This window comes from Triticum urartu, chromosome 4A (assembly GCF_056163025.1).
Source record: "Triticum urartu cultivar PI428250 chromosome 4A, HENAU_Tu73, whole genome shotgun sequence".
In the NCBI taxonomy this organism is placed as follows: Eukaryota; Viridiplantae; Streptophyta; class Magnoliopsida; order Poales; family Poaceae; genus Triticum; species Triticum urartu.
This window is the reverse complement of record NC_141876.1, coordinates 26611957-26624407: the sequence shown is the minus strand read 5'-3', so window position 1 is coordinate 26624407 and position 12451 is coordinate 26611957.

The window sequence follows — 12451 nt, the reverse complement described above, 5'->3', positions numbered from 1 at the left end:
TTTGTTTGTTGAGTGGAAGCAAATCCGTAATTAGTGGGAAGCATTATATTTTGTATCTGCTTGTTTTTTTTAACACAGTACAGATGTAATCACTCATATACATGCGCATACACTCACACCTATGAACGCACACACGCACACCCTACCCCTATGAGCACCTCCGAAAGACTGAGCCGACATATCATCTTGAAATTTACTTAGTTACCGTAGGCATCTCGTCGTCGATGGAAACGTCTCCTCCCACTGAATGCACATCGCCGGAAATCCTAAAATAAATCCAAGAATAAATGCGAGCACCAGGATTTGAACCCTAGTGGACTGGGGATACCACAGTCCCTCTAACCATCCAACCACATGTTGATTCGTTTGTATCTGCTTGTTTGAAGCAATCACGACTTACCAAAAACAATCAGCAAAATTTCTGGGAAGCAATTAGTTACTAGAAGCACACAATTTGGAAAAGTTGGAGAGATTAGCAGGATGAGATGCTATATACTCGGAGTGATTACTAGAAGCACTTATTAGGAAGGAAAAAGTGAGAGGCTAATCATCGTGTCAAATCGAACGAACAACGTGATGTTAATCCAACGACCATCCACTGGTCTAATGGGAAGCCAGGGATCAGTAGTCTGATCCCTAGCGCTCCCCTAAACTCTTCCTATCCGGGGTCTGAAGGAATGCCAGCGACAGATCGCTAGAAGGCCGTTGATTCGTTTGAAATCTCAGCTCAAGATTTTGCCTCGTATTTGTGGAAATAAAAAAGATCAAAGAAAACCACCAGATTAAACCCCGCGCGTAATCTCCTCCCCATAATCCCTCGCGAGCCCATCATCCATAATAGCCCGCACCGCCTGAGCTATACCCCTACCTCGCTCGCCTCGCCAATAGATCCACCTCGCTCGCCTCGTCGTCAGCTCCGCGTCGCTACCAGCTCTCCTCGCCAGATCCACCACTACGCCGCCCAGCTCAATCTGAATCACACATCCACCTCCCCGGCCAGCTTGATCCGCCTCCCACTTCCACCTGTCCAGGCAGCTTCCACCCTCCCCGTTCCTCCTTCGATCCTCGCCGTGGAGCATCACGGCTGCCCCTAGTCCTCTCCATGATGCGTACGCCGGGTGACGGTGCTCCATCCTGGCATTAGCAGTTCGAGGCCCCCATCAAGACTATGATTCGTGCTTCGCCAGGCTCCACCATCGATTGAATCGGCTGCACTGGGGGTTTCTCCTACCGGCCGTAGAACAGGCATCGGATTGAACAAATTCCGCCCTATTCAGTGTGCCCCATCTCCAAATCCAAGGTATTTGAACTGCACTGCACCGGTCGCCCTAATTTGGGGATTTTTTATTTTTGCAACGGAAATTTCCTTGTAATTCATCCAGCAGCCTAGTATTGTTGACAATTTCCCTTCTTCAGTGCTTCCATTGCATCTGACAATTGTTGTGCCAATTATATCTCAATGCTTCCTACGTACGGAGCATCCAATATATATGTACCCATAGTTGGCGGTAATTTTGTTTTGTTTTCATGTTTCAAATTTTCATGCTTCCATATAATAATACTAAAATTGCATCATCTGCAGTTTGTCCCGGCTTCATACAATCATGCTTCTAAACTATGACCAATTTGCAACGGTGGTCTAGAAAAATTCTTCCACTTTTAGTGCTTCCTACATTCTAAAATTTGACCAATTCTGACCAATTTGTCACCCTCATCTCTTAATCGCTTACAATACGTTCAGATTTGTGTGGTGGCAACACAACAGAAGCATCCTCATAATGGCACCAAGCTTACTAATGCCAATGTCATGTGCCATAAAGTTGAGTGTCCATATTTTGTGCTTCCCACATTCTTGATGTCATCAGACAACAAATATACGTTTTTCAGTTCTCATGTATTGCTTCCATACAACTAATTGCCACCACACAGTGAATGTATCACTTTATTTCCTTCTAACAGTTCTTTCAGAAATGATGACGCATTATATTCAGTATGTTCTCGGGTCACACTCAAAAATGACTAAAAGAAGATTCGTGCATGCTTCAGAGTCGATATGCAGCTGGTCAGTTACACGATCTTGTCCTAGGTCTCACCAAGGCATGGAAAGACCTCATTCGTCAAAAAAGGGGGTAATCTTCTCAATGTTCGCAGATTCTCAGCCAGAGAGGATCTCCTGGAATGGATCATTGACATCAAACTTGTCCTTGTACATTGTGTTCAGTATTGCTTCATCTCCATGCCTCATACTTGTCATGCGTCCTAAACTTCACATATATGATGGACAAGATGCATGCAACCCCCTTCATTGTCTTAATTTAAAAGACTATGCGTAAATCATTTATATCACCTTTTAAAAAATGTGCTTCCACTATGTAGAAGTCATGTTGAGATTCCATGAATATAATGCATCGGATTTTTCATTATTCATTTGTATCATACATGTGCTTCTTCATAGTGCACAATTTGCTTCATATGTGCCATAGTTTATGCTTCATCAATGTGTATGGTTTGCTTCATGTGCTTCACACTTGTGCTTCCAAGTTGTGTTTAGTTTGCTTCATTTCCATGATTCGTATTGTTCCATAGGCATCATGTTTTGTATCGTAATCAAACTATTGATGCTTCATAAATTTTTGCAAGGCTAACGAGAGTGGAAGATCATGCTTTGTTGATGGTTGTAGCGATCCGACCTCAGACGGTCAAATCTCTGTGCATAAGTGTCATCCCTGGATCGCTAATGCTAACACACACAGTACTCGAAGGATTTATAACAGAGTGCAGTCACACACTTATTACATCGAATGTCTCAAAAGAGAACTTATTACAATAAATATGGCTTAAGGCCATCTAAATAATATAACAGCGAAAGGCTTGGCAGATAAAGTGAGTCCATCAACTCTAACGGCATAGCCGAGTGCACGACAACGACCTAGCGTACCTTACTCTTCGTCTGAAAAGTCTGCAACATGATATGTTGCAGCCCAAAATGGGTCAGCACATGGAATATGCTGGCAAGATAACACAATAGAGCAATGAACAAGTAAATGCTATCACTACATGCATATGAGGCTGGTGGAGGCTCTATGGTTATAATGTTTTGCGAAAAGCCAATTTTTTCCTACAACAAAGAAATATATTTTTATTTAACTATCATGGTAGTTGATAAACATTGAGAATGGTAAATCCCAATCTCAATCCCAATTAAACAAGTAATTAACAACCCAACAAATTAATTTAGCCTGATGAGATCAACCTGATAATCCAAGAACCAGATACTCAAGATGTCCATAACTAGGGACACGGCTAACCATGATTAGTTTGTACACTCTGTAGAGGTTTGCGCACTTTTCCCCACAAGACTCGATTTCCTCCGTTGGATTCATTTCTCGCACTACATGGTGTTTGAGAAACGGATGACCGAGACACAGTCTTTCAGAAATATTAACTCTTTACTTTGGGTAGACAGTTACACCTACTTCCCCCTACATCTGCTAGCCTACCACTGAAAGAGGTCATGCAACATACTCAACTATGCTAGAGCCCATAATAGCTTGTGGCTGCACATGAAAGTTTCTAGCATGAATAATCTTATGATCCCTTTGAGCCTGTGTGGCGAACCAAAGGACAGCACTCGTATGTCCCTAGGTGGCCGCAACCAATCCACCCAGATGTGTGTTTAAGTAGCCACCTTAAGTTAACCATTAATTAAGAATCTCACATCTGTCATGGATACACTCAAACCCAATCCATGTCTACGAGCATAGCATGGCAATATAAGCATAGCGTAGAAGTAACTCCCAAGGTTTGATAATCAAAGGGCAATAGGTTGTACCTCATCATCTACTTCCCAATGCCCATAAGTTAATCACATTCTATTCATGCAGTGTTTGAGGATTTTAACTAATGCATAAAAACCGGGTATGAAAAGAGTATGATCAATGTGTTACTTGCATTGCTAACGATCTACAAACCCTAGAGACTTGTAGTAGCATGCCTCACACTCCGGGAATTCTATCGCAAACAAACAATAGCATACATAAGCACTCAAGCATAGATGCACGGGTAAAACTCAAATAAGAAAATCCAAAGTGAAGGTTCAACTCAAGAGCTTCGATTTGCAAAAAGAATTATCGAATCGGAGCTACGGTACTGAAACTACGGTCAAAAGAACTTCGAATTCAAATCTGCTTGAAACCAAATTTTAAATTGTCAAAACCATTTTCAAGTTGATTAAACAGAAAGAGGGGCTCGAGATGAAGATTTTGGCGTTGGTTTCACTGGATTTGGACGAACGATTTAAAAGTTGCGAGGGTTTGAAGATCAGGGGCTAATCTGTGATAAAAAATAATCACGGATAGGTCCCTGGACGAAAATAAACGGAAAAAGAAAAATCTATCGGACGAACGTCCGCTAACAGAGACGATCGGACGAATTCGTTCGTTAAAACGAACGTTCGCAAACGAAACTAAACCGAGAAAAACCGAACCAATTTAAATAAATAAAAAAACCAATATAGGGTTTCTAAAAAACCCGGCGGTTTTTACCTAAAACCAAAAAAAACGGGCGGCCAATCCGCGAGGTCCGGCGCGGCTCCGGCGGCTTTCCGGCGAGGCGAGGCGGCTGCGCGGGTGGCAGCAGGGTGGTGCTGGTGGTGCGGCATGGCGACGGGGCAGGCGGCGCGGGGCGGCGATGTAGGCGGCGGCTGCGGCGGCGAAATGCGGCGCGGGCGACGGGGCAACTCGGGGTCCAGGGGTGTGGTATTTAAAGGGGGAGGGAAAGGCGGTGGCGGGGTCCGACTTGGGGAGGGGGTCGGCGGTGTTGGGCGGGGCTCGGACTCCCTCCAAGTACGGTGGCGGCACGCGGGCGAGCGGGGGAAGGCTGCGACGAAGGTAGGCCGGCTGGGCCCTTGGCGTAGTGCGGTCCAGGAAGGTTTTTTTAATAAAATAAATTTTGCCGAAAAAGAAAAAAATCCTAAGTAACAATAAAAAAATTCTAAAAATGCCAAAAACAATTTTCACCGTCTAAATAAAATATTTAGAACTTAGTGAACATTTTCTTGGCCTAAAAAGCAATTTTAAAAATGCATATTTTTCTAATTCAAATAAAAATAGCAATAAAATCCAAATAAAATTATTTATTTGATTTTAACATTTTTCCTCCGATATTTCGTTTATTTTGGAGAAGTCATATTATCTCCTCTCATATATTTTAATACAAAATATTTCGGAGAGAAAAATAATTAAATCGAAATGACCCTCTTTTCAATATTTGAGAAAAATTCAAATATGAAAATAATAAAATCCCCAACTCTCTCCGTGGGTCCTTGAGTTGCTTAGGATTTTTAGGATCACATCCAAAATGCAAATATAAATATGATATGCATATGATGACGTATGTATAACATTCCAAATTGAAAATTTGGGATGTTACAAACCTACCCCCCTTAAGATGAATCTCGCCCTCGAGATTCGGGTTGGTTAGAAAATATGTGTGGGTGGTCTTTCCGTAGGTCTCCTCTCGTTCCCAGGTGGCTTCATCCTCGGTATGGTGGCTCCACTAAACTTTGCAAAACTTAATAACCTTGCTGCGGGTAACTCGGCTGGCAAACTCGAGAATCTTGACTAGTTTCTCCTCATAGGTTAAATCACTATCCAACTGAATTGCTTCCAGGGGCACTGTATCTCTCAGAGGTATATCGGCCATCTCTACGTGGCACTTCTTCAACTGGGAAACGTGAAACACATCATGAACTCCTGACAATACTTCGGATAACTCCAACTTGTAGGCCACTTCTCCCATACATTCCAAAACTCGGTATGGTCCTACAAATCTCGGGGGTAACTTTCCCTTAACTCCAAAACGATTAACTCCTCGCAGAGGTGACACTCTAAGATATGCTCTGTCTCCGATTTCATAGACTACCTCCTTACATTTTGAGTCTGCATAACTCTTCTGCCTGGACTGAGCTACCTTCAGTCTATCTCGAATCAGCTTAACCTTCTCTTCTAACTCTTTAATCAAATCTGGTCCAAACAATTGATGGTCTCCAACTTCATCCCACATTAACGGTGTCCTACACCTCCTTCCATATAAAGCTTCGAAAGGTGTCATCTTAAAACTGGCTTGGTAGCTGTTGTTGTATGAGAAATCTGCGTAAGGCAAATTATCATCCCAACTAGATCCATAATCTAGCGCACAAGCCCTCAACATGTCCTCCAGAATCTAATTGACTCTCTCGGTCTGTCCATCTGTCCGTGGATCAAAAGTTGTACTAAACTCTAGCCTGGTCCCCAAAGTCTGGTGCAACTGATGCCAAAACTTGGAAGTGAACTGTGTTCCTCTATCTGATACGATGGTCCTCAAAACTCCATGCAGACATACGATCCTGGTCATATATATCTTGGCCAACTTCTCAGTCGTGTAGGTGGTTTTCACTGGGATAAAATGAGCCACTTTGGTCAAACGATCCACTACTACCCAGATAGAATCATATCCCGATCGGGTCCTGGGTAATCCGGCGATAAAATCCATGCCAAGCTTGTCCCACTTCCATTCGGGTATCGACATAGGCTGTAGTAATCCTGCTGGCTTCTGATGTTCTGCCTTCACTCTCTGACATACATCACATACGGCTACGTACTCAGCAATATCTTTCTTCATACCAGTCCACCAGAAACGCTCCTTCAAATCCAAATACATCTTGGTGTTTCCAGGGTGTATCGAGTATGGCGAGTCGTGAGCTTCCCGAAGTATCAACTTCCAGATCTCTGCATTATTGGGTACATAAACACGGTCCTCAAACCACAAGGTGGCGTGCTCATCCTCACGAAAACCTTTGGCTTTCCCTTTACTCATTCTCTCCTTTATCTCAGCAATTTCCTTATCATCCTTCTGAGCTTCTCGAATTTTTCCTAATAATGTCGACTGAACCTCCATTGCTGCAACAAAACCTCTAGGGACTATCTCCAAACGAAGCTCCCTGAGATCTTCGGCTAACTCTTTTGGCAATCCTCCTCTTACGAGGGTATTGACATAACTCTTTCGGCTCAAAGTGTCGGCTACGACATTGGCCTTGCCTGGATGATAGTGCAACTTCATATCATAATCCTTTATAAGCTCCAACCATCTCCTTTGCTTGAGATTTAGCTCCTTCTGAGTGAAAATGTACTTCAAATTCTTATGATCCGTGTACACATCACAACTATTTCCAATAAAAAATGTCTCCAGGTCTTGAGCGCATGCACTACAGCTGCTAACTCCAAATCATGCGTGGCATAATTCAACTCATGTGGTCGAAGCTAACGTGAGGCATATGAAACAACTCTTCCGTCTTGCACAAGTACACCTCCAAGTCCTAAACGAGACGGGTCGCAATACACTTGGAAATCCTTGCGTATATCCGGCAGAATCAGCACTGGGGCTGTAACCAAACGTTTCTTCAGCTCCTGAAAAGTTGCCTCACATTCATCTGTCCATTTGAACTTGGTGTCCTTCTTCAGCAACTCTGTCATAGGTTTCACAATTTTTGAAAAATTCTCAATGAATTTTCGGTAGTATCCCGCGAGTCCAAGAAAACTGTGGATCTCTCCTACTGAGGTGGGTGCTAGCCAATCAGTGACAGACTGAACCTTGGTAAGGTCTACAGCTATACCTTCTCCTGATATAACATGTCCAAGAAATCCAACTTCCTTCAACCAAAACTCGCATTTGCTGAACTTGGCATATAACTGATGTTCCCTGAACTTCTCGAAAACTAATTGCAGATGCTCCTTGTGCTCCTCTTCATTCTTCGAGTACACCAAAATATCATCAATGAACACCACAACAAACTTAACCAAGAACTCCATGAACACCTTATTCATCATACTCATGAAATAGGCAGGGGCATTAGTCAATCCAAATGACATAACCGTGTACTCATATAGCCCGTACCTTGTGATGAAGGCTGTCTTAGGTATATCCTATTCTCGGATCTTCTGCTGGTGGTATCCTGATCGCAGATTGATCTTGGAGAATACTTTAGCTCCTTGCAGCTGGTCAAACAGATCATTGATCATCGATAGTGGGTACTTGTTCTTGATTGTCACTTCATTCAATGCACGATAATCAACAACCATTCTCAAAGATCCATCTTTCTTCTCAACCAAGAGCACTGGGGCACCCCATGGTGACGAACTTCGTCGAATGTAACCTTTCTCCAATAACTCCTTAATCTGCTTCTTAATCTCCTCCAGATCATTTGCGGGCATCCGGTATGGTCTCTTCGATATTGGTCCGGTGCCTGGCAACAGCTCTATCAAAAACTCAATGTCTCGATCCGGCGGCATGCTTGGTAGCTCCTCTGGAAATACATCCGGATAATCCTTCACTACATGCACTTCCTCCTGAACAACTCCTGAGAGGGAATTTACTTGGGTTCTCCTTGGCGCATGCCTGGATACATACTTGATCCTTTTTCCCTCCGGTGTGGTGAGCAGAATTGACTTACTGGCGCAATCTATGTTTCCTCAATACATCGATAGCCAATCCATTCCTAGTATCACATCCAATCCTTGTGACTCCAAAATTATCAGGTCTGAGGGGAAAAACATGCCTACCTATGGTTAATGGCATCTGAAAACATCTTTGGCTTGCCATATACTCTGCTCCTGGCGAGCTTACTAACATAGGGGCCCTAAGAACTTTGGTGGGCAACTTATACTTATCCACAAATCCCCTTGAAATGTATGAATGCGATGCACCAGTATCAAAAAGAACGATTGCAATAAATGACTTAACCAAAAACTTAACTATAACTGCATCGGGCTGCTCTTCAACCTCCTCCACGTTCACATGGTTCACTTGTCCCCTGTTGAAAGGGTTGGGCTTCTTCCCAGAGCTTCCATTGCCATTTCCATTCTTTGGTTCAGGACACTCATTGGCATAGTGTCCAGTTTTCCGTCACTTCAAACAAGTAATGTGACTTTGGTCCTTCTTGACGGGTGTGGCTGGGTTAGAGCAGTTCTAATTGCTACTTGCTCCATTCCCATTTCCATTCTTGGGGCCACTGTGGTTATGCGAACCTCCTCCATTGTGGGTATGGCCTCCATGGTTATGGGTCTATCCTCCCGAGTTTGGGGTAAAACGAGGCTTCTGCTGAGCTCCTGAATTGTACTTCCCTTGTCCATACTCTTTTGCGGCTCTCAATTTGCTGCTGCTTCCCTTCAATCATAAGAGCCTTGTCTACCAACTCCTGGTAGTTGTTAAATGTTGCCACCATTAACTGCATACTCATCTCATCATTCAGCCCTTCCATAAACTTCTCCTGCTTCGCGGCATCTGTGGCCACATCGACTAGGGCATAGCGATCTAACTTGCTGAATTCATCCACGTACTACCCCACAGTATGATTTCCTTAGCGCAAGTTGAGAAACTCACGCTTCTTCATGCTCATAGCTCCAGTTGAGACATGAGCAGTGCAGAATGCTTGCTGAAGCTGCTCCCAAGTGACATTGGCTATAGGAAAGTGGTTGTGTAATTCTCCCACCATGAGGTTGTGGGTCCATCCAATTGATGTGCGGCAAAGCGCACCTTCTCAGCATCGGTGCAACATGTGGTGGTCAACTCCCTTCCAATCCTGCGTAGCCAGTCATTAGCAACTATCGGCTCGATGCTACTGGAAAACACCGGCGGTTGCAACCTCAGAAAACGGGCTAAGTTGTCAACTAGAGGTGGTGGCGGTGGGTTGTTGTTGTTGTTGTTGTTGTGGTGGTGGTGGTGGTTGCCTTGGTTCTGGACTAATAGCCGCATCAAGGCATTCTATTGTTGAATCAACTGAGTGAGCTCCGGTGGGAAGACAAATCCGGGGTCATGTCTCGGAGGCATCTGATGGGTTTTAGAGGGGAGAGATTAGAATAGAGTGAGGTCTAATGAGAAAGCACTACCCATATGCACATGAGACAAACACATTCGTATCACACCAAATCAATTCAAACAAGGGCATACAATCGATCTAACTATCGTTACAGTGCTCGGACTACTACTATATACATGGGGGAAATACTACTGATCATATGGTGGTCATCTAGAAATTTTGATCGGTGGAAGACTCCATGATATCCGCTCGAGCTTCGTCTTCGTAATCATCATCACCACTGTCGGGGTCAGAGTCGGTGTCGTCGATGATGATGTAGTCTTCAGAACGAATGTCGTTGGGATGGTCGTCATCTCCTCCTGGCGCGGGGTCTCCCATGAATACTCCTAGCTTCCTTGTCAGGTCGTCATTCTTCTCCACTAGTATTGCGATTTCCTCCTCGTATTCGTCACGTGTAGACTTGAGTTCCTCTTCTAGCTCCAAGTTCCTGGTCATCACCTTCTTTAGTTCTATCATGCTTGCGCACATTTGGTTCTCCTGGCGACGAATGTGCTGGTTTAACTCCTAGATGAAAGCTGCAATGGACCTGTCCCTCCTAGTGTTGATCATCTCCCATTGCTCATCTCGGTGCCCACATATCTGGTAGATAGTGTCCTTAAGATCCTTGTGGTAAACTTCGCCGATGCATCCCATGGCGATGTGGGCTGCCATGCTCTTACCTAGACTCCAGGTTGGGGCATAAAAGGAAAACTCTATGGGCTCAGTGACTGGCGTGAATGTCCTTCCTGTAACTTGAACTCGAATCATCCATCGCTCCTCTTCTGGTAAAGTGGTGGTGTAGGTCCCGGTGAAGCTTGGTATTCCGATGTTCAGGTACCTAGTGACTTCCTTCAAGTGTCGTCCAAAAGGTTTGTCTTCATCCGGTTGTGCAAACTTGTTCCTTGAGTCCGCCATCCTATAGAGTAGAAAATGGAGAGGAGTCAGAAATGAGTAGAGAAGAGTGACCTATGGCTTAACTTAGTGGGCGTGTCCTACAATCATCGTGTGCTCTGATACCATCTTGTAGCGATCCGACCTCAGACGGTCAAATCTCTATGCATAAGTGTCATCCCTGGATCGGTAATGCTGACACACACAGAACTCGGAGGATTTATAGCAGAGTGCAATCACACACTTATTACATCGAATGTCTCAAAAGAGAACTTATTAAAATAAATATGGCTTAAGGCCATCTAAATAAGATAACAGTAGAAGGCTTGGCAGATAAACCAAGTCCATCAACTCCAATGGCATAGCTGTGTGCACGAGAACGACCTAGCGCACCTTACTCTTCGTTTGAAAAGTTTGCAACATGATATGTTGCAGCCCAAAACGGGTCAGCACATGGAATATGCTGGCAACATAACATAGTAGAGCAATGAACAAGTAAATGCCATCACTACATGCATATGAGGCTGGTGGAGGCTCTATGGTTATAATGTTTTGCGAAAAGCCAATTTTTCCCTACAACAAAGGAATATATTTTTATTTAAATATCATGGTCATTGATAAACATTGAGAATGGTAAATCCCCATCTCAATCCCAATTAAACAAGTATTTAACAACCCAACAAATTAATTTAGAGTGATGAGATCAACATGATAATCCAAGAACCAGATACTCAAGATGTCCATAACCAGAGACACGGCTAACCATGATTAGTTTGTACACTTTGCAGAGGTTTGCACACTTTTCCCCACAAGACTCGATCTCCTCCGTTGGATTCTCGCACTACATGGTGTTTGAGAAACGGGATGACCGAGACACAGTCTTTCAGAAACATTAACTCTTTACTCTGGGTAGACAGATACACCTACTTTCCCCTACATCTGCTAGCCTACCACTGAAAGAAGTCATGCAACATACCCAACTATGCTAGAGCCCATAATAGCTTGTGGCTGCACACGAAAGTTTCTAGCATGAATAATCTTATGATCCCTTTGAGCCTGGGTGGCGAACCAAAGGACAACACTGGTATATCCCAGGTGCCCGCAACCAATCCACCCAGATGTGTGTTTAAGTAGCCACCTTAAGTTAACCATTAATTAACAATCTCACATCTGTCATGGATACACTCAAACCCAATCCGCGTCTACGAGCATAGCATGGCAATATAAGCATAGCGTAGAAGTAACTCCCAAGGTTTGATAATAAAAGGGCAATAGGTTCTACCTCATCATCTACTTCCCAATACCCACAAGTTAATCACATCCTATTCATGCAGTGTTTGATGATTTTAACTAATGCATAAAAATCGGGTATGAAAAGAGTATGATCAATGTGTTACTTGAATTTCTGACAATCCGCAAACCCTAGAGACTCGTAGTAGCACGCTTCGCACTCCGGGAATTCTATCGCAAACAAACAATAGCATACATAAGCACTCAAGCATAGATGCACGGGTAAAACTCAAATAAGAAGATCCAAACTCAAGGTTCAACTGAAGAGCTTCGATTTGCAAAAAGAATCATCGAATCGGAGCTACTGTACTGAAACTACGGTCAAAAGAACTTCGAATTCAAATCAACTTGAAACCAAATTTTAAATTGTCAAAACCA